This window comes from Microcaecilia unicolor, chromosome 2 (assembly GCF_901765095.1).
Source record: "Microcaecilia unicolor chromosome 2, aMicUni1.1, whole genome shotgun sequence".
Taxonomy (NCBI): domain Eukaryota; kingdom Metazoa; phylum Chordata; class Amphibia; order Gymnophiona; family Siphonopidae; genus Microcaecilia; species Microcaecilia unicolor.
The window spans coordinates 429,787,725-429,813,206 of NC_044032.1; positions in this window are offsets into that span (position 1 = coordinate 429,787,725).

The window sequence follows — 25,482 nt, forward strand, 5'->3', positions numbered from 1 at the left end:
TCAAACTCCCATTTCTTCTCAAATTTCCTTAAGCTATGACTCTACTTCCCTTGAATTAATCTTTAAATTTATTCCCAAACCCTTACCCAAATACTCCTTAAACTACTACTACAATTACACTAATAACCCTCTCTTAACAAATTCCACTTAACTCCTACCTTATACCCCAATTCATACAAACCTAACAAAATTTTAAAACTTATTCTATAAATCACACTTCCTTTCCCCTCCTTTCATTCATCCACCATCAATCAGCTCAAACTTTCCTCAAAATCTCAGCTTATACCCTTAAAACACTTCCCACTCTGCCAGCACCTCCTCAGCACCTCGACTCTCTCCGACCATCAATCTCACTCTGACCAACTGCCCACTCCCCGGTTGCCTTCGAATCAGCCTTGGCTTGCATTCCAAGACCCCATCAACCAATCCCTGTCCATTTCCAACATTCCAATTTCCAGTGCTGACCAGCGGAATTCTGGCCAGCAGTGCAAAATCCCCATTTTAGCCCCATAGAAAATAATGGAAAAATAATAAAATTAAATAAAAACCCTATAAAACTTTTTCTGAATCACTCCAAAATTTCCAAACTAATTAAACTTCCCGTCCCCTATCAAATCATGCTTTTAAAATTTAAAAATTCCAATTTTTTACAGTCCGCCCGCAATGATCTCACTTAAACCCCTCTCAAAATTCCCAAAATAATTTTAAACCCACTCTAAAAATTCAATCCCCCTCCCCTTTACCTACTACATCGAATACAAAAATTTACCACATTTTTTTAACCCCTTAAAACCCACACTACTCCAGAACACCTCCAAAAAATATTAAAATTTAAAATGTAACCCCCCACAAAAATAAAGAAAAATACCCCGATCACAAATATGCAAACAGAATTTAAAACCAACAAACCCCTGATTTAAAAAAAATAAAAAACACTATTTATACAATTTAAAAATCAACCAATTAGAATTTCGGGCCAAACGACCCCTTACCTTGTTCCTGATTTTCTCCACACTCGACGCCTGCCCTTGGTTCCGGTCCCGCACGTCCTGGGGCGAAAACGGAGCAAAAATAAAAATTGGGCCCAAAAATGGCGATTCTTCTGGAGCTCTGGCTTAAAAATTGAGGCCCCGGCTTGTAGGCCTCGCTGGAGCTCCCGCCGAAAAACAGTTCGTGCGCATGCGCGCACCCCCGACACTCTCCCTCGACCTTTCCGGCCCAACACACGCCTCCTCCGAATGGCCCCGACAGGCCCCAAAAGTCTCTTCACTCCCGGGAATGTGTCCAACCGTTCCCGGGAGCCTCTCTTCGCTCCCACTCCCAGGGACGTGCCAACTCGTCCCGGGAGCCAGCAAACTCGGCGGCAGCAGCGCCCGCAGTGCGACCCCCCAAACGCCGGAGCGACCCGGCCCAAAAACAAAAACCCCGACGCGAACTCCTCCAGCGCTCCGGTCCCGATCACCCACCAGGCCCCATTTCCCTCTTTTCTCCCGGGGACGTGCCCAATCGTCCCTGGGCCACTCAAAAACGCAACGCTGCCTCCCACAGCATCTCCCCTGCAGCATCCCAAAATCGCACCCGGACCCTGCAGCTCCCCTGAGCCCCCAGAGACCCAGGTAAGAACATTTATTTTTTTTCCTTAACCCTGGTTACACCTGTACCTGGATTACTCTCTTGACCTGCTGCCTGCCTACTGACTTTGCCTGTACCTGGCCCAGAAGCCTTCTCTCTGCAGTGAGTGACCTACCTATGCAGAAACAGGAAGTCACAATAGAGAGAAGTCTTCTGGGCTGGGCAAAGGCAGCGTGCTTACATTGCTAACGCTGCCAGCAGCCCGGAAGATGGAAAGACTGCAGCGGGAGCAGAACAGAGGGGTGGAAGAGTGATACCAGAGCTTGCAGAGGGAAGGGAGAGCGCGTGACACAGGACCCAGTGGTGGTGGTGGGGGGGGGGGGGAGAAGAGTGAGTGACACTGGACTTGTAGGGAAGGAGGGAGGGAGGGAGGAAGGGCAGGTGACACCGGACCTTGTGGGAAAGGAAGGAGAGAGGGAGAGAGAGTGGCACTGACCCTGTGGAGGGCAGGGAGGAAGATTGGGAAAGCGACACCAAACTTGGGAGGGGGAGGGAGGGAAAGTGACACTGGACCTTGTGGGGGGTGGGGGGAGGGAAAACAGCACCAGACTTTGTGGAGGGGGAGAGGGAGGGAAAGTGACAGGCCCTTGGAGGGAAGGCGGGAAGGAGGCTGTAACCTGGAGGTAGGAAGGGAGGCGGTACCTTAGAGGGAGGGAGGGAGGGAGGGAGAACAACACTGGACCCTGCAAGGGGGGGGGGAAGGGAAGGAAGGGCATGGGGTATAGGGTAAGAGATATAACAATGGACTTAGAAGCAAGGGAATGAATGAGAGTCAGGGATGGAGCTGGGGACTGATAGGGTGATGAGATCCAGTGGAGGGTAGATGAGGGCTAAGAGGATGGGAATGGGGGCTAAGGAAGTAGGTGAAAGATGGGGAAAGATAGGGATTTAGGAGACTGGATAAGTGATAGACAGAGGGAGCAATGGTAAAAGCTAGCAGGTAGATGAGAAGTGAAATAGAGACTAAGGTGAGAGAAAGGGGGATAAACACAAATAAGTGTGGGGGGGGGGCATGAAATGAAAGGTCACTGCCAGACAGATGTAGAGAAGGAAAGGAAGAAGCCAAGAGAGAAGAAATGGAAACGCCAACGTGGAAAAGAATGTAGAGAAGACTGACACGTGGAAAGTGGAAAAGAGACTGGGAACAGCCCAATTAGAAAAATAAAGTGCGCGGACAACAAAGGTAGAAAAGAAATATTTTATTTAATACTTTTTAAGGACGGAGATGTGCCTGCTTTGTGAAATGTACATCTTTTCTATTTTTGTATTTTGCAGAGTACAGAAGAAAATGCATTTCTGTTTCTCTTTTACCAGTGTTTACACTGCTTACAGAGTCTAGCTTTCTTTAGGGAGATCTCTATTTCAGTTTTTCTGTGGTTCCCTGTTTTGTATAGTGATAAAAACCACTGAGGTGGGAGAACAGATGACCACTATGAATAGTCTAGAAGGGAAAAGAGGGAGAATAGTAGAAGGGTCTTTCAACGTAGGATCCTAACACACAGGTAATTGTTCAAGAGGCTTTATTGGCAATTACCTGCATGATAATGTCCTATGTTGGAAGGTCCTTGCACTACTCTCCCTTTTTTCCCTATTTTGCATCATGTGAGGGGTCTGTCCATCCACGTTCTGCATGTGCAATTTAGGTGAAGGATTCTGCTAGCATGTAGTGTCTGTATAGGAATGTATAACAGTCCAGTTTGTTCCAGTTTCCCAGTAGCAGTTATATTGGTGTTTTTTTTTTTTTGGGGGGGGGGGTATTTTTTTCTATTTATTTGGCATGGTATGGAGAGTTGCTGATAAGGAAGGAGAAAGAGCTGGGATTTGGAGAAAGTGAACAGAGATGGTGCTGGGTCAAGCCTAGGGAAATGCACTCTCCCCTTGCTAATTTGTGTGAATGTGAGGGGCATAATGAGAGAAATTTCCCTTGGTGCTGGCTTATTTCAGTAAAACAAAAACAAACCAAAAACTTCATTGCTTTGATATACTGGCTTCATATTCAGTGTTTTAGTCTGGGTTGTGTGTGTGTGTTTTGAATATGCTAATAAGCCAAGCCACACCCTTTGCCCCCCCCCCCCCCAATGAAATGACCAAACTATGCCCATGGGTAGAGATGGATGGGTGATATGGGGATGACAAATTGCTATATATATATAAAAGTAAAGAGATACAGTAAATGTTGTCATTTCGATGTATAGATGCTTCTAAAATGACTTCCTTAGCGTCCTAGAAAAGATGATAGAATCTAGAGAGCTTTTGGAGGCAGTCAAGATGTCTTGTGGATCAACTCTGGAAGGCAAATATAAAAGATGTAAGAACAAAATAGTAGATGAATAAAGACATTTTTGGTATCTCACATTTCACTACCAGTAGAAGAGTGTTACTGTTGTCTTCTCAGGTCCCTCTACAATGACTTCAAAATAAGCTGTGCATCTTCCTCTCTCTTTCTATTATGAGGAGAGGCTGGTGTCTGTAACACATAGAGTACAGAAAATATTTGATCAGTTTTGATTCAGTTTCAGCTACTAAGATTTTAAAAAATCCCTTGCCAAATTTTGAAAGTGATCTTCTGAAGTAGACTCTTGCTCGACCCATCTGCTGAGAGATATGGCTGTGTCCAAGTTGAATAACGGAAAGGGTGGTGGATGTGTGGAATGGCCTCCTGGTGGAGGTCATGGAGATGAAGACTGTCAGAATTTAAGAAAGTGTGGGATAGGCACTTGGGATCCCTTAGTAAAAGGAGGAGTTAGTGGTTACTGAGGAAGGGCAGACTGGATGGGCCATTTGGCCCTTATCTGCCGTCATGTTTCTAACTTACTCTTTTTATTAATACCTCTTTTAAGTCATGCAAATTTCCTTGTCTACTTAAGCATTCTCTTTTGGTCAATCTTTACAAAAAAAAAAAAAAAAGATTACATTCGATGATCCAGTAGTACCTTTCAACTAAAAATCTACTGCCATCTACCAAGGCTAAACTGCTGAAACTTTCACTATTCAGTTGACCTCGTATTTTGTGGATTTTGGATTCTTGGACCTAGTAGAAGCAAGGACCACAGCACTGAGAGTTGATGCTATTGGGTCTGTGGGAAGAAATGAGAATGGCTTTGCATGATGATAGGATAAGCCTTTCAGCTCTTTTTAAATATGACATCAACATTAGTTTTGTGGATCACTCTATGCTACTTAGATGTCTTAGGAATATGGACATAATAGGAACCTTGTTAGACTGGTTCACTTCTTTCAGAATGTAAAGGTGGGTGGTTCATTTTCATATTTGTGGAAGATGAACTGTGGCCTCCCTCAGAGTTCTCTTCTCTTCCCTATTTTATTAAAAATATTTCTGCAGCCTTTGGGGAGAATAATAAGAGCTATGCTTTTCAGTTATGCTGATGACATCCAGACATTTTTTTCCAGTTGAAATTTCTGCTGAGGCTGCCTTTGGGCATATTGAGTCCTGCTTGACAACTTTTGATGGGTGGATGACAGCTAGTAGGATGAACTGAATCTACCAAAAACTGAATTGCTGTGAATAGACAAAAGGATTTTTCATTATCCTGTGGGGGGCTTTCTTAGGGGCAATATTGTGCTGGTAAATTCGATGTTCAGAGATTTGAGGAAAATTATTCTTGATTCTGCCCTAAGGGTGAAGATTAACTTAATACATTGGTTAGGGAAGTATTTTTATGTTTGAAAATTATTTAAGTTCTCTTTCACCATGCTGGTCTTAGAGAAATTATGTTTTTAGTAGCGCTTTCTTACTGCTAAATATATGAAGTCCCTATTCAGATCCATCTAATCACCACAGCACTACAAATATGTATCTGTCTACCTCAACCAGCAGAATCAATAAGGTGTGACGTGCTGTTTGTGCTGGTAAGATCTCCAGAACTCATCTATTCCATTCCCTGGAATCTTCCAGACATGAATGATTTGAGACTCGTATCAAACCTTATTAGTTCTGTTAGTTGATGTATTCCACCAGAAGTTTGGGTTCCTGATACAGGCACCCCAAAAAATTCCATATCAAGTCCTTGGAACTGTACTATTGGATATAATAAAAGATTCTCACTAGGAATCAGATCTCCTCATTTCTTTTTGGTGGTCCCCACTGTATTTTTATCTACAACCCTGTGGGGAACTATTTCTTGTATCTACTGAGAAAGCAAGTCTATAACAGGGCACCCATCAAAGGCACGATTTTGAGTGCCTATTTCAAACCTATTCTATATTTTTAAAAAATAGGAACCTACTTAACTTGGTAGAATTCTACTGCAAATGACTGAAAACACATATACATTTAAGACTCAAGCATTTGTAACAGTTCTAGAGCTGCCTAGTCGTGTGCTAGAACACAAGTGAATGATAGTATTCTATAATTTACGTGTATACTTGTGTGCTCCATCTACTGGCACAATGCAAGCGAACAAATCATGGTATATAAAAAAGGCAATTGCTGTTTCTATTGAATTCTGATCAACAGGGAGTAGAAGCTGACCAAAGGACGAATCCAGCTCTGGAGAGAGTGCTAGAAAAACTCTTTTATTTGTTGCTTAAACAAGAGGACCCAACACGGTCTGTGTTTCGGCTTTCCAAAACGCCTGCCTCAGGAGTCACAGTGGCATTCAAGGGTAACACTGTGCAAACAAAACTGCCCGAAGGCATTCGCTCGAGAAAAACTGCTGGACAACCAGTGTTTTCTGAAGTGGTCCATTCAATGTTTGAAATTCTGACCCATCAATTTATATAGGCCTTCTGATGATGGTGTTTGCTAGCTTTAAACTAGCCAAAAATAACTGATGTGTTTAGAGATGATCAGATCATGGATGACTGCTAATAGGTTAAATCTGAATATTAGCAAAACCCAGATTTTGTTTTTATCAGATACAAGTGATACAAGTGATGCTATGAAAATTCCTCAGTTCGTTAGGATGGATGATATTAATATTGAAATATTGACTGAGTGTAAATATCTTGGAATCATTTTGGATTCTAAATTATCCTTTTGGTCACAAGTGAAATCTGTAGTACAAAAGACATTTTTTAAGGTTAAAATTGTTGAGGCAATTGAAGAATCTACAATCTGAGATGAATTTTTATACTGCAAGCGCTAGTCTTATCAATTATAGATTTTAATTTGCTTTATATGAGTCTGGTACAATCTGTAATTCATTCCCTGCTGCTGATTCAAAATGCTGCTGCAGGATTATTGAAAGAACTCTCCAAATATGATCATGTAACCCAAGTTTTAAAAGAACTTCATTGGTTGCCTCTGTACTGGAGAATCAGGTTCAAGGTTTCAACTTTGATTTTTGAAGCATGAATAATGAGGCACTTCTTGCACTGGCATCTTCAGTAAGAATTTATTGACCCTTACCTAACCTATTCTGTAAAGATGAGTCTGGATGTGCCATCATTTAGGCAGATAAGATTGGACTCCTATTGTACTACTATGTTTCAGGTGAAAGGTGCACATTTCTGGAATTTGTTATCTAAGGACTTGCGTGAGATGACCTCAATTTTGCAATTTAGAAAATATTTGAAAGCTGTTTTGTTTAATTATGCCTTTGATTAGGCCTTAGATTCATAATTCATGATTATTTTTTAGTTTGTAGTGTTATGTAATGCCTTAAGTATTTGTTTTTATGTTTCGTATTGGCATATCTTATTATGTATGTTTAATTTTGTAATCCGCCTAAACTTGCAAGGTAGCGTGGGCTATAAATATTTTAAATAAATAAAAAATAGAATTTGCAAACTGTATCACAGTTTCTTCTTCACCTATATTTCTGAATGTATAGCCTTCTCACACACTGCATAGCTTAGACAGCAAAATATGAGCCAATTTTTATGACGTAGCCCATTTTCCATTTATGTTGAGGATCATAGATTGCATACATGTGTCTATCTGGCCACTACAAGGGAGGACCATGACAGAAAATGCTTTCATTCCCTCAACATACAAGTGGCCTGCAATGCCCAAGGCCGATACTGTTTAAGCCTAAATCTAAATTGGGCTTGGGTCACTTTATTAAAAAAACAATCAAGTTTTCTTGGCAAAATTTTCTCCTTACCATGTCAGGCTATTTATTGTCCTACAACACAATGGTTCAAGGTATTGCTCTATGGTATCTTTCAGTAGCTCTTCAATCATTTGTCCACCACTGAGGGTAAACTGACAAGTTTATCATTTTCCATCTGTTTTCTTTTCACCCTGGTAGAGCAGGATTTTATTTTCTCGGACCATCTGTTTCAGAGTGGAAGGGGCAGTTAGCACCGTCTTAACTCCTCTTCTATTTCAACAGGTGCTATAATCTTGTTCGCGTCCACTTGTGCCAGAACACTGGATACGATCTCTTGAGTAAAAGGGAATATATTGACTCCTCAGTTCTTCAGAGGACTCTTGGAGTGTTTCAAATATAGGATATGAATAATTATATTCACCCACAGCATCAAACTATTGGCCATAGAATTTTGTAATTGGATTAAAGATATTATTTTTCAGGGTGCATTTAACTGATAATTTTGTTAATATGTGCTATCTCCCTCCTTTGCTACCTTCTGGAGAATGCTTCAGGTGATTGTCTGCCAGACCTTTCTCATATGATGACCATTTCTTATTCTTTCTTATCCCTTGGAATATTATACATTTCTATTTTCTTTTTTTATTGATATATTTTAAATGGTGTGTGTAGACTGCCTAGAAGGTCTTCCAATTGGACAGTATATCACATAGTTACTAAACTCAAAACATATTAAACTTGCCATGCAGGGAATGAATTGATCACTTAAAAGTTTAGGGTCATTTGCTTTCAAAGGCAGGTGACAGTGATACTCAATGTATTGTCTGTGAACTATTTGACACTCTAAGCATAACTGGTTTTCTTTTAAACATGGAATGATATAAGCCAGGACAATACCCTGCCTTAGGAAATATTTCCCCTGGAAAAATGTCACTGAGTGTATCACTATTCTTAGGAATTAATACATACAAATTAGCATGTTTAAAGTGGAACAAAGCCAGATATTTTTTTTAAATGAATTGCAAAAACTCTAGGGAGTAGCAGTTGCCAAACTAAATACCCAATAGGTTGTTGAATAGTTAGATTTGAGACCAGTAAAAATATTTTGAAGTTTGGTGTATGTGTGAAGGTAATATCCTTGATAGAGTTACAAGGGTTCTCTTTTATACTCTACGGAAAAAAGCGATATTATCTTTCGCTGTGTAAGTAATGGGAAAATATAATTACTTCTCTTTAGCTTGTTAACTTTGCCTCAGTGAGGCCAGCAGTATAAAAAGAAAAGATATTAAGATATTTCTACACTTTATCAAGAGTCATCTATCAGGCACTGTTACTAAAGCTTAGAGCGTGCTAACGGACATTAGCACACACTAAATACTGCACATCCTATTTTATATGTATGGGTCATGTGGCACTTAGTGCATGCTAATATTCATTAGCACATGCTCAGTTACAGTATGTGAAGAACAGCTCTTACATGAGCATACACTGGGCACAGAGAATTAATATTACTACTAAAATAATTGTTAACATTATTACATTTCCCAAGTTGTAAAAACTTAACCTACAAAACTATCTATAATGCTAATTTTTCTTGCCAAAGTACCATAACCCAAGTATATCAGATACTCGGTCAATTATATGTATTTATTTACCGCCTTTTTGAAAGAATTCACTCAAGGCAGTGTACAGTAAGAATAAATCAAACATAAGCAATAGACAATTACAGCAGTAAAAATATTCAAATAACAATACAAAGTATGACATAGAGGGGCATTTTCAAAAGAAACATCCAAGTTGCAATTTGGACGTCTTTGCAAAACATTGAAATCCAGGGACGTGGAAACCCGTATTTTTGAAAAAGATGGACGTCCATTTTCATTTCAAAAATACCGTCAGAGATGACCAAATCCTTAAATTTGGACGTCCCTAGATTTGGACGTCCTTAGATCTGGACGTTTCTGACTTTCGGCGATTTTCGAAACCAAAGACGTCGATGTCAAAAATGTCCAAATGCAAGCCATTTGGACGTGGAAGGAGCCAGCATTTTTAGTGCACTGGTCACCCCGACATGCCAGAACACCAACCGGGCACCCTAGGGTGCACTGCAGTGGACTTCATAAAATGCTCCCAGGAACATAGCTTCCTTATCTTGTATGCTGACCCGCCCCCTCAAGATCCACTACCCACTACCATATCCCTTATGGGTGAAGGGGGGCACCTATGTTTGGGTACAGTGGGTTTGTGGTGGGTTTTGGAGAGCTCGCTGTTTCCTTCATAAATGTAACAGGTAGGGGAGGGGTATGTGCCTGGGTCTGCCTGTCTGAAGTGCACTGCAGTACCCACTAAAACTGCTTCAGGGACCTTCATGCACTGTCATGGACCTGAGTATGACATCTGAGGCTGGCATGAAATATTTTTTAAGATGTTTTTTTGATGGTGGGAGGGGGTTAGTGACCACTAGGGGAGTAACGGGAGGTCATCCCCGATTCCCTCCGGTGGTCATCTGGTCACTTCAAGCACCTTTTTGTACCTTATTTGTAAAAAAAACATATCCAGGTGAAAACGTCCACGTGTTTGTCAGGGACGGCCTTGCTTTTTTTGATTATGGGTCAATGATGTCCAAGTGTTAGGCACGCCCAAGTCCCGCCTTCGCTACGCCTCCAACATGCCCCCTTGAAATTTGGACATCCTTGCGACGGACTGCAGTTGAAGTCGTCCAAAATAGGGTTTCGATTATATCGATTTTGACGTCTCTGTGAGAAGGACGTCCATCTTCTGTTTTATGTCGAAAGATGGACATCCTTCTCTTTCGAAAATGAGCCTGATAGTATACTACTTACAATGGCAACACAATATGTAATAAAACACCTCCTCCAAGGAAGGGAGTTCCAAAAGAACTCTCTCTGAAGAGCATAAGGTTGTTGATGGGGAATATGTCACAATTATGTTGGCCAGAGTGACTGGCTCCTAAAGAAGGCCCACCACACCATGTGTGTGTTTTCCACACTTGATATAACACCTTTCATTGAACATCAAAAACAAAGCATTTTTAACCTTAAACTAGACTCTAAGTGGCTGAAATTCATCCTGTGGGAGGCAACCCACCTATGTACCAAGATTGGCAATGACCACGGATATTTAATATCAGGCCATTTCTGGTGATCAGCATCGGATATCTGGCTTTTTTCTTTGGCTGGTTGAAACTTAACTAGCTAGGTGAATATTCATGATCTGGCCAGTTAAGTTTATAGCAGCCAAAGATAGGACTGCTATTTAAGCATTCTGATTTGGTCGCTAAACTTAGCTGGTCAGCGCTGAATATCGCTGGTTATCACGGGATATAGCCAGTTATCTTTTCGGCACTAACCAGCAATATTCAGCATAGATAACCAGTTATATCATGTTGAATATTCACAGTTAGGTGCCGAAACGCTATTTAACCAGTCAGTGGTCATTTCTGGCTGTCTAAATAGCGCTGAATATCGGCCAGCAAGGGGTCAGTTCTAAAACTTGGAACCTCCATTTAAATGTCCTGATGACATATGGTAGGTGTCTGTTCTATAACAATACCTGGGCACCCAGGTCTGTTATATTACTTTAACACAACCTGGTATTGGTGCACTTAATATTTAAGCACCTACAGCTACACAATCCTATTTACATTTTTTTAAAGTTAGGCATGCTGCAACAGAATAGCAATTTGGCACTTTCATGGGTAAGTATACACTTGCGTGCATAAGTACAAGTATTCTAGACATTTACACATGCAGGGGGTATGTAAATGCGGGCGACTAGACAATAGAATTGCCCTTTAAATATCATTGGCAATCAATGCAATTGCTGTAGCATGACCCAATCTATTACCTCCAATGACGAGCCTGGCTGCAGTATATTAAACTAAATGACGCTTTTGAGGGCTACCCTGTGAGTGACCTAACAACAGGGAATTGCAATAATCCAACCAGCTCCCCATCAGGGCCAACACCAGAACAAGTGGATTATCCCATTCCAAGAATGTCTTAAGTTTGTAAGTCTACTGAAGCTGGTAAAAGCAATTCTGCACAAAAGTTCCAGTATGGATTGACAAGTCCACCTGTGAATCAAACTGCACACCTAAACTATGTAAAATTTAAGCTGGTGGTTATTATAACAGAAATGGATTCTCCATCTTGGAAACCCATATTGCAGCTGACTTATCCATATTCAAACAAAGTATATTATCCTGAAGCCATCCCACTAACTTATTTGGACAGCTATTTAAACTATCCATACAAGATTTGTGGTCATCTTTAAAGTATGCAAGCAGCTGGATGTCATCAGCAGAGAAGTAAAAATTTGCATTGAACTGACTAAAATCCCAGTCTAGCGGTGCCAAGTACAGATTGAACAATATAGGAATAGAAAGATCCCTAAGGCAGAGAACAGAATTCTGACATCTGCTTCACTCAAGACACACTGGATCCTGTCACTTAAATAGGAGCAGAACCATGCAGCCCAAACTCCTGTGCCTCATAACCAACCTAATAACTTCACATGGTAGGCAATATTGAAGGCTGCAGTAAAGTCTAACTTTTTTTTTTACAAAGAAACCCTTGATCAGCATACCTTTGAATACTGTCCATCATTGTTAACAAAATAATCTTGGTGCTACGGCTGGTCTAAAACTTGACTGCACCGGCTCAGATGGTTCAATTGCTTTAAGAAAGCCAATCAATTGACTAATGAACACCTCCTCCATCACCTTAATTAAAACTGGAAAGTTAAATGTGGTAAATAAGTAGCCAGACCTATTCTCCTTGACTAATGATGTGATCACTGCTCTGTTCAAGAAGTAGGGCATATTCCCCTCCTGAAATGACTGGTCAATCAACACCGACCAAAACATGGAGATTTGATCTAGCTGACATGTTGCATACTTTTATCCAGTCATAATTTTTCCAATTCCAACAGAGTAACTAATCTAAAGGAGTCCCAAGTGCTTAGAGGATGGAATGAATCCCACATAATAATGGGGGAAGCTCTGGCCACCCCTCCCAAAACCCAGCTAACTATCATGTACCTTGGAGACTACACTGATGCCTGGACGTAAATTCTCAATCTAAAACTCAAAGTACGAGGCAAAATCTTCAAGGAAAAAGTAGAATTCTGCGCTATCTCAACCAGTCTATATTCCTTGCCTGTCAGTTCTTTTACTAACTGAAACAACTGATGTGAGTTGTTAGCCGACTGCTAGAGAAGCTTGTTCACATGATCCCACTTCACTTCCTTCAGCAACTGATGATAATCACACACTATATTTAAAATGCTTCTACCATTCTAGATTTATGCCACCACCTCTCAAAATGATTAACCTACTGGCACATAATTCTAAGCCTTCGGTGAAATTATTGAGAATCAATATTCCCACTTACAGGAAATTGCTCTTGCTTTGTAATAGGTCTCCAATTGTGTGACCACTGAAAATGAATCATGGAATGACCTGACCAGCAAATGGACTCTGCTTTAACTAAGGACCAATTAGGAACAACAACTCATGGCAGAAAAGCAAAATTAAGGGCATTACTCTACACATTACTAGGTAAATACATGATTTGAACAAAGATAAGAAACTTCAGAAGGGACAAAAGTGTGTGTGACCCACACTGCCTACCCAACAGAGTAGGCTGAGGGTTTCCTGCCAAATGCTATTTACTGAAGAGGCTTGCTGAAATGGAAACTGAAACCATCATCCACTGTTTAATGAAGCATAAGCTGAAATCTGAACAGTGTTTGCTGAAATACAAACTAAACTCACCACCCACTGCTTACTGAAGTATAAGCCAAAACCCAAAGCACTGTTTGTTGAATTACAAACCAAATCCACTACTTACCAAAATAAAAACAGAAACCCAGACTATTGTTTGCCAACCTACAAACTAGAACCACTATCCACTACTAAGTGAGCTATAAACTGAAACCCAGAACTCAAAAAAAAAAAAAATCAAACTCAATTTCCTAGCTCACTGGGCTCTTGGGTCCTCTTAACAGACTCCTTTTCTTCTCAGGGTGAAATGGGTCCAACGCCAAAACCCTCCTCTGGGTCAACTCCTAAGTCCAGAAGGTCTCAGATCTCCCCCTTTCTGACCCTGAGAGCTGCGGAGCGGAGTCCATTTTCGCTTCTCCTGGGCTTTAAAATAGTCCCAACCTTTTGCCAGTACAAATATGCAAATATATATGCAGATCGGTGTCAGGTGAACAGTTTTCTCCCACAATAGGTAGTCTACTCCTCGCTTTTCAGGATTGTGTTAATCTGTCCTTGCCACCTCCCATGTAGTCCCTACCCTGGACTACAACCACCCCAGCAAGGTCCCAGGAGTTTACCCTGAGTAGAATGGGAATGCACTATAACCAGGTGGTCTTCCTATATTTGGTTAGAGATACTGTTCTTTCTTTGGGGTGATCTAATTCCTAGTGATGGGGTATATACCATGTCATAATATGTTAAGAGTCTGTCTGAATTTTAGTTATTAAAATCCCCTAAACCTAACAAAATATGATACTTATCTTCATTTAAATTACTAATTCAGTCAACTTTATTGTACCTATATTTCTATCACCTTGTGGGTTATATATGATCAGAAAGTAGGTGGGTAAATAACATGGAGGAGAAATTTCAAAAGAAATGTCTAAATCCAAATTCCAAACATCTATCTTTTGTGTTCAAAAATACTATGGATGTTTTGTGAGTTTGACGTTTTTGAACATCCTTTTTTTGGGTCCATTTTCGAAGATGTCCAAATGCAAGACATCCAAAACAGAGGAGGAGAGGCTTAATGGTTAGTACAACAGGCTTTGATCCTGGCAACATGGGTTTGATTCCCACTGCTGCTCCTTGTGACTTTGGGCAAGTCAAATGCACAAGGGGAATTTTTTAATATGACATCTGAGTCTGAATTTGGACGTTTTTTGTAAAATGTCCAAAATCAGAACAGGAAAGGTCATTTTCTACAAAAAAAAAGTCTATCTTTTCCTTTTGAAAATGCTGTTTGGAAAAATGTTTTGTGATTTGGATGTTTTATTTTTTGGTCCATTTTCAAACAAATACATCCAAATGCAAAACGTACAAAATACACAAGAAAATCTACAATAGAGTGAAACCATTCACATGTTCTAAGTGTGGTAAAAGCTTTGGTTGTAATGCAAATCTCAAAGCGCATCAGAAAGTCCACATGGGAGAGAAACCATTTGCATGTATAGAGTCTGGTAAAAGCTTTGGTCAGAAGGTAAACCTCACAATGCACTAGAGAATACACACAGGAGTGAAACCATTTACATGTCCTGAGTGTGGTAAAAGCTTTGGTTGGAAAGAAAGCCTCACATGGCATTAGAGAATCCACTCAGGGATGAAACCATTTACATGCACTGAGGAGGTAAAAGCTTCAGTTGCATTGGGACAGGTAATTAGGGAATGTACACTCTTGCTATGAAGTATGTAAAAATAGCACTCTGGTATTTAGATATATGTAATGAGACCTCCTCTTCATCTATAGATCTGAATTGAAAGCCCAAATCTAATGATAAACAATAGACACAAGGCTCAGATGTTATAAAAAAAATAGAAAGCTTGGCATCAGGTAGAATAGTGGAAAAGTGACATCCCAGGAAAGCAGTAGGGCATCTTTGGGGGCACTGCGGTGGACTTTATAAAATGTTCCCAGATACACATCTGACCATTGCTCCTTTACTTTGTCTACTGAGCCCCCCAAACCCACTACCCCCAACTGTACACCACTACCATAGCCCTTACAGGTGAAGGAAGCACCAATATGTGGGTACAGTGGGTTTCAGGTTGGTTTTGGAGGACTCACAGTTTCTTCCACAAGTGTAACGAGTAGGGGGAGGTAGAAGCCTGGGTCCAGCTGTCTGCACTGCACTGCACCACTACTAGACTACTCCAGGGACCTGCATGCTATTCTAATTGACCTGAGTATAACATCTGAGGCTGGCAAGTAATTTTGTTAATCACATTTTTGGGGGTGGGAAGAGGATATTGACCACTGGAGGAGTAAGTGGAGGTAATCCCTGAGTCCCTCCAGTGCTCATTTGGGGCAACTCTTGTGTGGAATAGAGGAGTAGCCTAGTGGTCAGTGCAGCTAAACCTTGATCCTGGGAAAGTGGGCTCAATTCCCACTGTAGCCATTCACTATAAAAACAGGTCTAGCTCAAAACCTCTTTTTGTGTTGGACGTTTGTTTTGTTCCATTATTGCTGAAAGACGTCCATGTCTTAGGAGCACCCAAGTCCCACCCTGAACACACCCCTGGCACACCCCTGTGAGATTTGGACATCCTTCAGATGGACTTCAGAGAAAGACATGCAAAAAGAGGTTTTGATAATACTGATTTAGACGTTTCTGTGAGATAAACGTCCAAATGCTGACTTATGTCACTTTTTGGACTTCTATCTCTTTTCAAAAATGAGCCTGTTAGTACCTTAAACAACAAACATACCATTTGGATGATTTTCCTCACCTCTATCATGAAGAGATTTAAATGAGTATAACATATCTCCACCCAACCCTGTTCTTGTAACAAGAATATCCATTAGGGCATACAGGGGTAACTTCATTATCTACCACATTTCTGTAAAAATCAATTCCACACTAATAAATACTTAGATATTGAGCAGACATTAATTCAGTCCACTGGAATTACTGAGTTATCAAGTATGGCTGCTTGCTATGTGGTGACAGGAAAACAACAGGACCTAATATCCACCCATCCTGCCCATACTCTTAGTTATTATAACAGGTATGTAAAACCCAGATTTCATAAAAACTAATCTGATCAATACACAAAAATCTTAAAAATTCAACCTTTCAGACCACCTAGAACCCTCTCATCCACCCCACATCCCATGGACCTCTTTGGACTCTTACCTTCCAACCAAATAAAATATCACAGACAACCCCAAACTCTCACTCTCCAGCTCCAAACAGAGCCCTATAATGCCTATAACCTCTGTTCAGCAAAATCCTATGCTCTGTGTCCTTGCTAAGGAGCACACCAAGGGGCATTTCACCTTTTTGACTGTACCCCTTTGCATGCAAACTCACTAGTGATGCATCCAGTGCTCTGCACTGGCATGGGAATTCTAGTACTGAGCTATAAATGAGTTTTCTCATACAGATAGGAGGAAGGTTTTATCCTGATTCCGTGGCTGTTGAGCTGTGGTTGACCTCTAATTCTCCTCTCAGATGAATCATTGGTGGTAGATAGGATGGCAGACAATAAACTCCAAGCATTCTGCTTTCACTAGTGACAGGTAAGTCAGTTTCTCCTGCATTGGGTCAGGAGTTCTAGCACCAGGGAACAGATACAAGAGAAAGGATGGTAGAATGCTATCACATAGTAACTTCTCTGGGAAGAATACAGGATCCACAATATAACAAACCCATAGCTCTGAAAAAAAAATCCATCTATTTCAGAAGGCAGAAGAATATGACCAAAATGCATGTTAAAGTTACTCATAAAAAAATAATCTCAGGATATCAATATTGAAGTTAGAGGCTACACCTCAATCAGGGCCAGAAGTGGCATTACTTGTGGGGTGGAGCATCATCCTAACACAGTGGCTGCCAAGATATCCTCTAGTTCTCCTCTTGGATTAAACATTGTAATGAGGTAGGATGACAGTTAGTAAACCCTAGCACTATAATTTCTGGGCATGGAAACAGTTGAAGAAAAGACAAGGACATATTAAATTTTTGATTTGTAGAGCTTAGCATCTTGTTAAAATCATTGATATACTGAAGTTTGGTTTTAAGTATTGTACTAGTCCTAGATTAAGATGTTAAATATCTTGCCTATACTTGTTGTGATGGGGCATGGTCATTATGGAACCTGTTGACTGCTATATACACCCTTTTGTTAAAGGCAGATGAGAAAGCCACTCTCATTAGAAAAGGCCTGTAAGGAATATGGGAAAATTGATGCTACTTCTTTTATCCTGATAAATGTATGTGTAGTTAAGTTGAAGTTAAAAGCGAGCTTTGACCTGATTCAGGATTTGAATCCAGATCGCTTCTGTAATACTAAGACTTGGTTGGCAGAGAATTACCAGGTGATGCTAATCAACTCTGTCCTTCTGGCTATACATGTGAATTTCAGTGTAGATGAAAAGGTCGAAGATGTGGTACATTAACATTAGCTAGGCAGAGTTTTGGTTACACCCATGTGAGGATTCCTCTAGTGGATGGATGTGAAGATTTAGCTCTATCATTGAAAACTTGGGAAATTTGCCCCCCTTTCCCCATTCTGCAGGTAAAGAAGGCAAAGATCCTTAGGCCCTGATTGAGGTGTAGCCTCTAACTTCAATATTGATATCCCAAGATATTTTTTTATGAGTAACTTTAACATGCATTTTGGTCATATTCTGCTGCCTTCTGAAATAGATGGATTTTTTTTCCAGAGCTACAATATAAATATGGTATAAAATATGCATACTTGTTCATGATCCATCTTTACCATTTTCAGAGCTCAGACCATAAAAGCTTGTTCAGCACTGGCCCTACTTACCATCTACTAAAGTTGCCATTGAAGCCCCCTCCAGCTCATCTTGATCTGTCTAGCCAAATATGGCACACAGACCGTTGAAGTCTGTCTGGCGCTGGCCTCACTTCCCCATTACTGGAGTTGCCAGGAACTTATAACGGTTGATGTATTAAGTTTTGTTTTGATGCTATCCTATCTCTATTTAGGCATCCATTGTGTCTATTCCATGCATTTTTCAATTCTGTCATTTTTTTTTGTCTCCGCCACCTCCACCTGGAGGGGCAATCTAGGCATCTGCAACCCTCTCTATGAAAAAGTATTTTCTGACTTTACTGCTAAGTCTACCACCCCAGAACCTCAATTTATGCCCTCCAGATTAATACCATTCAAGTATTTTTGTCACACTTCTTGACGGTGAGCCCTTGGGTTGAAGTTGGGCAAACACTGCACACCCAACCCGAAGATCAGAAGGGTCCTGGCTGATGGCAAATCACTCCTGGGAGAGTAGTAGCTAACTGGTGGCTCTGAAAAGAGTCCTTGGGGGCAGGCCTGGCAGGACCAGGACTTGGGATGGCTCTAAAAAGAGCCCCTTGGGGCAGGTCTAGCTGGACTAGGACCTGGGGTAGAGCAGGGGCAGTCGGAGGCTAGGCTGGAGACAAGGCAGGGCTGAGGCAAGACTAGGCTAGAGATATGGCAAGGTTGGAGACAAGGCAACGCAGGAGACTAGGCAGGACCAAAGGCAAGGTTAGACTGTACACAAGGCAAAGCAGGATTCAAGGCAGGGCTGGAGGCAAGGTTAGATTGGAGACAAGGGAAAGCAGGAGTATTTCCCCTTGTTCAGCAATTTTACATTAGCTTCCATTATGTGAAAGAATTTTGTTTAAATTAGCTTTGACATTTCAGGCTCTTTACGGTATTACATCTGAGCTGGTGACAACACTAGTGCTGGTTCCTTTGTTTAGATTTTCTGCACACTTGCAATGCCTAATGATGATTGACACTATTTTCTTTTTCTGCAGTCTCTATTTGGAACTCTTTTCCTTTATGCATTAGAGCAGAGTTGAATTAACTAGTGTTTCATTAAAAGCGTGTGACATTTTTATTTGCTAAATGATTGTTTGAGAGTAGCCTAAGTTATTCTTCTCTATTTTTATGTTTTTAATTAATGCTGATATATTTGAATTTTATATTGTACAATTTCAAATTGTATTTAATTCTTTTCCTTTGTAAACTGCATTGGACTCATATTTGGGGATATAGCGGTATATATAAGGGGCGTATCTGGACTCCGGCGGTAGGGGGGGCCAGAGCCAGAGGGAGGGGGCACATTTTAGCCCCCCCCCGCCGCCGAGCCCCCACCGCCACCAATGACTCTCTCCACCCCCCTCCCGCCGCCAACCCTCCCCCGCTGCCGTTCTTACTTTTGCTGGCGGGGGACCCCAACCCCCGCCAGCCGAGGTCTGCTTCCACCTGCCGCTGCCGTAAAAACTTCTTCTTCAGCCGGCGGGGGACCCCAAACCCCCGCCAGCCGCCCCGCGGTGTTTAAAATTCATCTTCGGCCTCCGTGGCCGTGCTGCTGTGATAGGCGCTGTTGAAATCCACTTCGGAGTCTGACGTCGTTGTACGTTGTACGTGCTGCGACGTCAGACTCCGAAGTGGATTTCAACAGCGCCTATCACAGCAGCACGGCCACGGAGGCCGAAGATGAATTTTAAACACCGCGGGGCGGCTGGCGGGGGTTTGGGGTCCCCCGCCGGCTGAAGAAGAAGTTTTTACGGCAGCGGCAGGTGGAAGCAGACCTCGGCTGGCGGGGGTTGGGGTCCCCCGCCAGCAAAAGTAAGAACGGCAGCGGGGGAGGGTTGATGGCGGTAGGGGGGTCCAGGGCAAAATCTGCGGGGGCCCAGGCCCCTGAGGCCCCACGCAGATACGCCCCTGTATAAGAGCGGTATTGGTTTTGGCAATATATTTCATGCTCATAAGTTCTCTGGGGTAATGTTTGAGGTGGAAGTATGTGCTTACCTTCATTTTGGAAATTTGCCATTACCCATACAGGGGAAAGCACACACATACTTTTTCATGTACACGAAGGGGTCCTTTTACTAAGCAGCATTAGGTGCTAATGAGAACCTAATGCAACTTAAAATGGCATGCCACGGGATACCTCAAGTGTCCTGTGGTAACTGCTAACTGCGTGCTAAAAATATTTTTACATTTTTTTTGAGGGGGCGTGTCAAGGGGGTGGAGAGTAGGTGTTCTTGTATTAAGCAGTGCAGCTACATTACTGCACACTGACAGGTTAGCACACAAATAGTGTGTGAGCCCTTATCACCTACAAAATGGGTGGCGGTCAGCGCTCACGTAGTAAAATTTTTGAATGGTTGCATGTTAATGGCAGCATCAGTGCAAGGCCATTAATACACAAAAACACACAAAAAAACATTTTTACGGCTGCTCAGTGGCCTTAGCATGCAGGAAAGACCTGCATAAGGGCGCACTAAGGCCACCCTTTAATAGAGCTTAGTAAAAGTGCTCATAAATTATAAAATTAACCCACCTGTCCATTCCTCTGCCAAGCTACAAACCACTTAGGGCCTCTTTTACCAAGCTGCGGCAAAAGGGGCCTATCCGTTTTCGCATCCTGTTCAAACTTCTTCTACTAACCTATAAATGTACTCACTCTGCTGCTCCCCAGTATCTCTCCACACTCGTCCTTCCCTACACCCCTTCCCGTGCACTCCACTCCATGGATAAATCCTTCTTATCTGTTCCCTTCTCCACTACTGCCAACTCCAGAATTCATGCCTTCTGTCTCGCTGCACCCTACACCTGGAATAAACTTCCTGAGCCCCTACGTCTTGCCCCATCCTTGGTCACCTTTAAATCTAGACTGAAAGCCCACCTCTTTAACATTGCTTTTGACTCGTAACCACTTGTAACCACTCGCCTCCACCTACCCTCCTCTCTTCCTTCCTGTTCATATTAATTGATTTGATTTGCTTACTTTATTTATTTTTTTGTCTATTAGATTGTAAGCTCTTTGAGCAGGGACTGTCTTTCTTCTATGTTTGTGCAGCGCTGCGTATGCCTTGTAGCGCTATAGAAATGCTAAATAGTAGTAGTAGTAGTAGTACACTGACTTCAGCGCGTGTTTTTCATGAGTGCAGAGGTCCCCTTTTACCACAGCGGGTAAAAGGGAAGTCTTCTTTTGCTGCAGGAAATGGCCACGCGGCAAGTAAAGTACTTGCCACATGGCCATTTCGTGGGAGAGCTCTTACTGCCACCCATTGAAGTGGCAGTAAGGGTTCCTCATCTAACCCAGCAGTAACCGGGCAGCGTGCGGCACTGCCCGATTACCGCTGGGTACACTCCGGCGCTACAAAAATAAATTCGTCCACTCTTTCATTACCTCTCACCTTGACTATTGCAACCTACTCCTCACTGGCCTCCCACTTAGCCATCTATCCCCCCTTCAATCCATTCAAAACTCTGCTGCACGTCTTATCTTCCGCCTGGACCGATATGCTCATATCACCCCTCTCCTCAAGTCACTTCACTGGCTTCCGATCAGGTACTGCATACAGTTCAAGCTTCTCCTACTAACCTACAAATGCACTCAATCTGCAGCCCCTAAATACCTCTCTACCCTTATCTCCCCATACGTTCCTACCCAAAACCTCCGCTCACAGGACAAATCCCTCCTCTCTGTCCCCTTCTCCACCATCGCCAACTCCAGGCTCCGCCCTTTCTGCCTTGCCTCTTCCTATGCTTGGAACAAATGTCCTGAGCCCATACGCCAAGCCCCCTCCCTGCCCATCTTCAAATCCTTGCTCAAAGCCCATCTCTTCAATGTCACCTTCGGCACCTAACCATTTCACCTCTATTCAGAAAATCTGGACTGCCCCAATTTGACTGTCTGCACATGTTGTCCATTAGATTGTAAGCTCCTTTGAGCAGGGACTGTCCTTCTTTGTTAAACTGTACAACGCTGCGTGACCCTAGTAGCGCTTTAGAAATGTTAAGTAGTAGTAGTAGAAGTAGTAGGAGTAGTAGTAGTAATGCCGGATATGACGTCACACTAGGGGTGGGAAGTACCAATGGGCTGCTGCGGTAGCCCAGTGGTACTTCCTGTTTAGCCAGTGGTAAGCCCTCGTTGAGGTTACTGCTGCTTAGTATAAAGGGTCCTTAGTTTATTCTCATACATTCTCCAACTCTCCTCTGTCCATACACACACAGTCCAGACACCAAAGGAATGGATCCTCAGGAGCTTAGTCAAGATCGGGAGGCGGGGCTGGTGGTTGGGAGGTGGGGATAGGGCTGGATAGACTTATACGGTCTGTGCCAGAGCCGGTGGTGGGAAGCGGGACTGGTGGTTGGGAGGCGGGGATAGTGCTGGACAAGCTTGTACGGTCTGTGCCAGAGCCGGTGGTTGGGAGGCAGGGCTGGTGGTGGGGAGGTGAGGATAGTGCTGGGCAGACTTATACGGTCTCTGCCTGTGCCAGAGCCGGTGGTTGGGAGGTGGGGCTGGTGGTTGGGAGGTGGGGATAGTGCGGGGCAGACTTATACGGTCTGTGCCCTGAAGAGCACAGGTACAAATCAAAGTAGGGTATACACAAAAAGCAGCAAATATGAGTTATCTTGTTGGGCAGACTGAATGGACCGTGCAGGTCTTTTTCTGCTGTCATCTACTATGTTGCTATGTTACACACATTCTTTACCTATCCATCCATTCTCTTCTCATATTTCAGTCTCCACTGCCCCATTATTTATCCCACTCAACAAGTCCCATCCCTGCCCCATCACCCCCACCTACCCACCTACAGTCCCCCTACCAAAACTTCTCCATCCATCCCACCACACCCACCCCACCCTACATTCTCTTAGGCCCTTAAATGCACTCAATTGTTGCTCAAACAACTGGAAGATACACACAAATAGAACTCTTGCAACACAAACTCACTAACACAGGCATGCAGGTCAAGGAGTCATAAAAATATGTTAAAAAAAAAGTTACCATGAAATTGAAGATTTGTTTCTTCTTCCTTTTCCTCTTCTATAAGGTTGGATGCTTTTCATCTTTTCATGCAGGATTACTGGAGCTGGAGCTACTGGACTCCTATATAATGGATCTACAATATGTTGACCTAACCTCCTCGCAAACTTTTCTGTCACCTCTTGGATCACTTAATTATGGAGTTCAACAAATGTTTAAGTCTTTAACCTGTTAAACAGTTGGTGCTCACTGCAAAGGAAATGTTCTCTTGTAGGTCTCTGGATGAGCAATAAGGTTCAAGGTTGACAAGCATTAAATCTCCTAAGAAGGTTTGGTAGAAGCCATAGAGAGTCCTGCTTTGTATAAGAATATGAGGACTTTGGAAAAATGAATCCTTTGTTGTCTCATTGGCAGCAGTCCATGAGTACTACAGCTACGAGCATGCAATAAGATACAGGAACAGTTTTCTTAAGCCAAGATTTTAAGCACAAACTGCAGTTCATGTCAGTTATTATCTGTCCTTTTCTCTAAGCTGAAGTGGAGGGGTATTTTCAATATGACATCTAAGTCCGACTTTAAACGTTTTGCAAAAAAAGTCAAAAATCTGAATAATAAAGTTAATTTTCCAAAAAGAAAAATGTCTATCTTTTGTTTTAGAAAATACTGTTTCTAACAAAGTTTTGTGCTTTGGACATTTTGTTTTTTGATCCATTTTCAAAACAAAAATGCTGCACTTGTAAAAAAAAGTATGCAGGAGTACTTACGTGTTCTATTTAGGAGGCACCTAAGTGATCCCACATTAACTCCGCGTTATCCAATTAGTGCACTCTAATTCCAACACAGTAGCTGGATAATGCTTCAATGCCTATACTCCACTCATCTAGGAGAGTGGTAGCCGAGAAAACATACAGCTGCACTACTCTGTTTGACTGGTAGTACATAGGCACCATACTAGTTACTATTGAGCGCTTACTTTTTAGCCTATGCTGTACATTGGAGCCTTTATTTGCAGTTTTGTTGATATACTCCACTCATGACATGCCCCCTACAAAAAATATTTTTGAAAAATAGTTAACACGTGGGTTAGCATGCACCAACAGGCAGTGATGTACCAAGGGTGGGGCGGTAGGGGCAGACCGCCCCGGGTGCTCTGCTCCCACTGCTCCATCGGTCCTGAAACTTTAAACTTGTTCTGCTGCTCGCTCCTTTCTGTAACCTCTACCCCTGCCTGGCCACCACTGCTCTATTTCCTCTGAGCGGTTCCTCTCCATCTCTTACCTTCTTCCAGCCTGCACCTCCACCCCTGCCAGGCTGCCGCTGCTGCTAGTCAGATAGAGAAGCAGCGGCAGTGGTGGCAATTTGGTAAACAGTAAATATCATGGATCATGGGATTTCTCTGCACTACCTCTGGCTGCCGACCCCGCCCCTTTGAGGTCACTTCCAGTTCCAAAGCAGAGCCAGCAGCCACAGGTAATTAGGCCCCATGATTTTAATATTTTTATTTTATACTGCTTTGCTTTTTTTTTTTAACTTTTTTGCTGCCTGCTGCTGGTTGCTGCTAGTTTGGAGCAGAAGCAGGAGCAGCAGAATGGGGAGGGGGCATGAAATGTTTAAAAAGGAGAGAGGGGAGTGAGTGAGTGAGAGGGGACAGAAGCTGATGGAATGGAGTGAAAAGGCACATACTGGATGGAGGGTGCATATGTTGATGGAAGGGAGAGAAAGGACAGATGCTGGATGGAGAGGGCAGAGAGCGAGAGAGAGGGCAGACACTGGATGGAAGAGAGAGAAATGGCAAATTCTGGGGGGAGAAGGCAGAGAGAGGAGGAAGACACTGATGGGAGAAAAATGACAGAGGCTGGATGAAAGAAGCAAAGAGAAGGGGCAGACACTGGATGGAAGGGGCAGAGAGAGGAGCAAAAGCTGGATACAAAGGGGCAGAAAGAGGGAGAAGAAGCTGGCTGGAAAGGGGAAGAGGGAGGTGGGGCAGATGCTGGATGGAAAGGGGCAGTTTCTGGATTGAAAAAGGCAGAGAGGGGGAGCAGAGTCTGGATGGAAGGGGGCAGAGAGAGAGAGGGCAGACTCTGGATGGAAGGGGCATATAAAGAGAAGGCAGATGCTGGATGGAAAGGAGAGAGTGAAGATCAGATGAGGAAAGCAGAAACCAGAGACAACAAAGGTAAATAAAAATGTATTTTTCTTTTTTTGCTTTAGGATAAAGTATAATTATACATGTGTTAATAAACATAAATAAAAAATTGAAATAAGGTAATCTTTTTATTGGACTAATTTTAATACATTTTGACTAACTT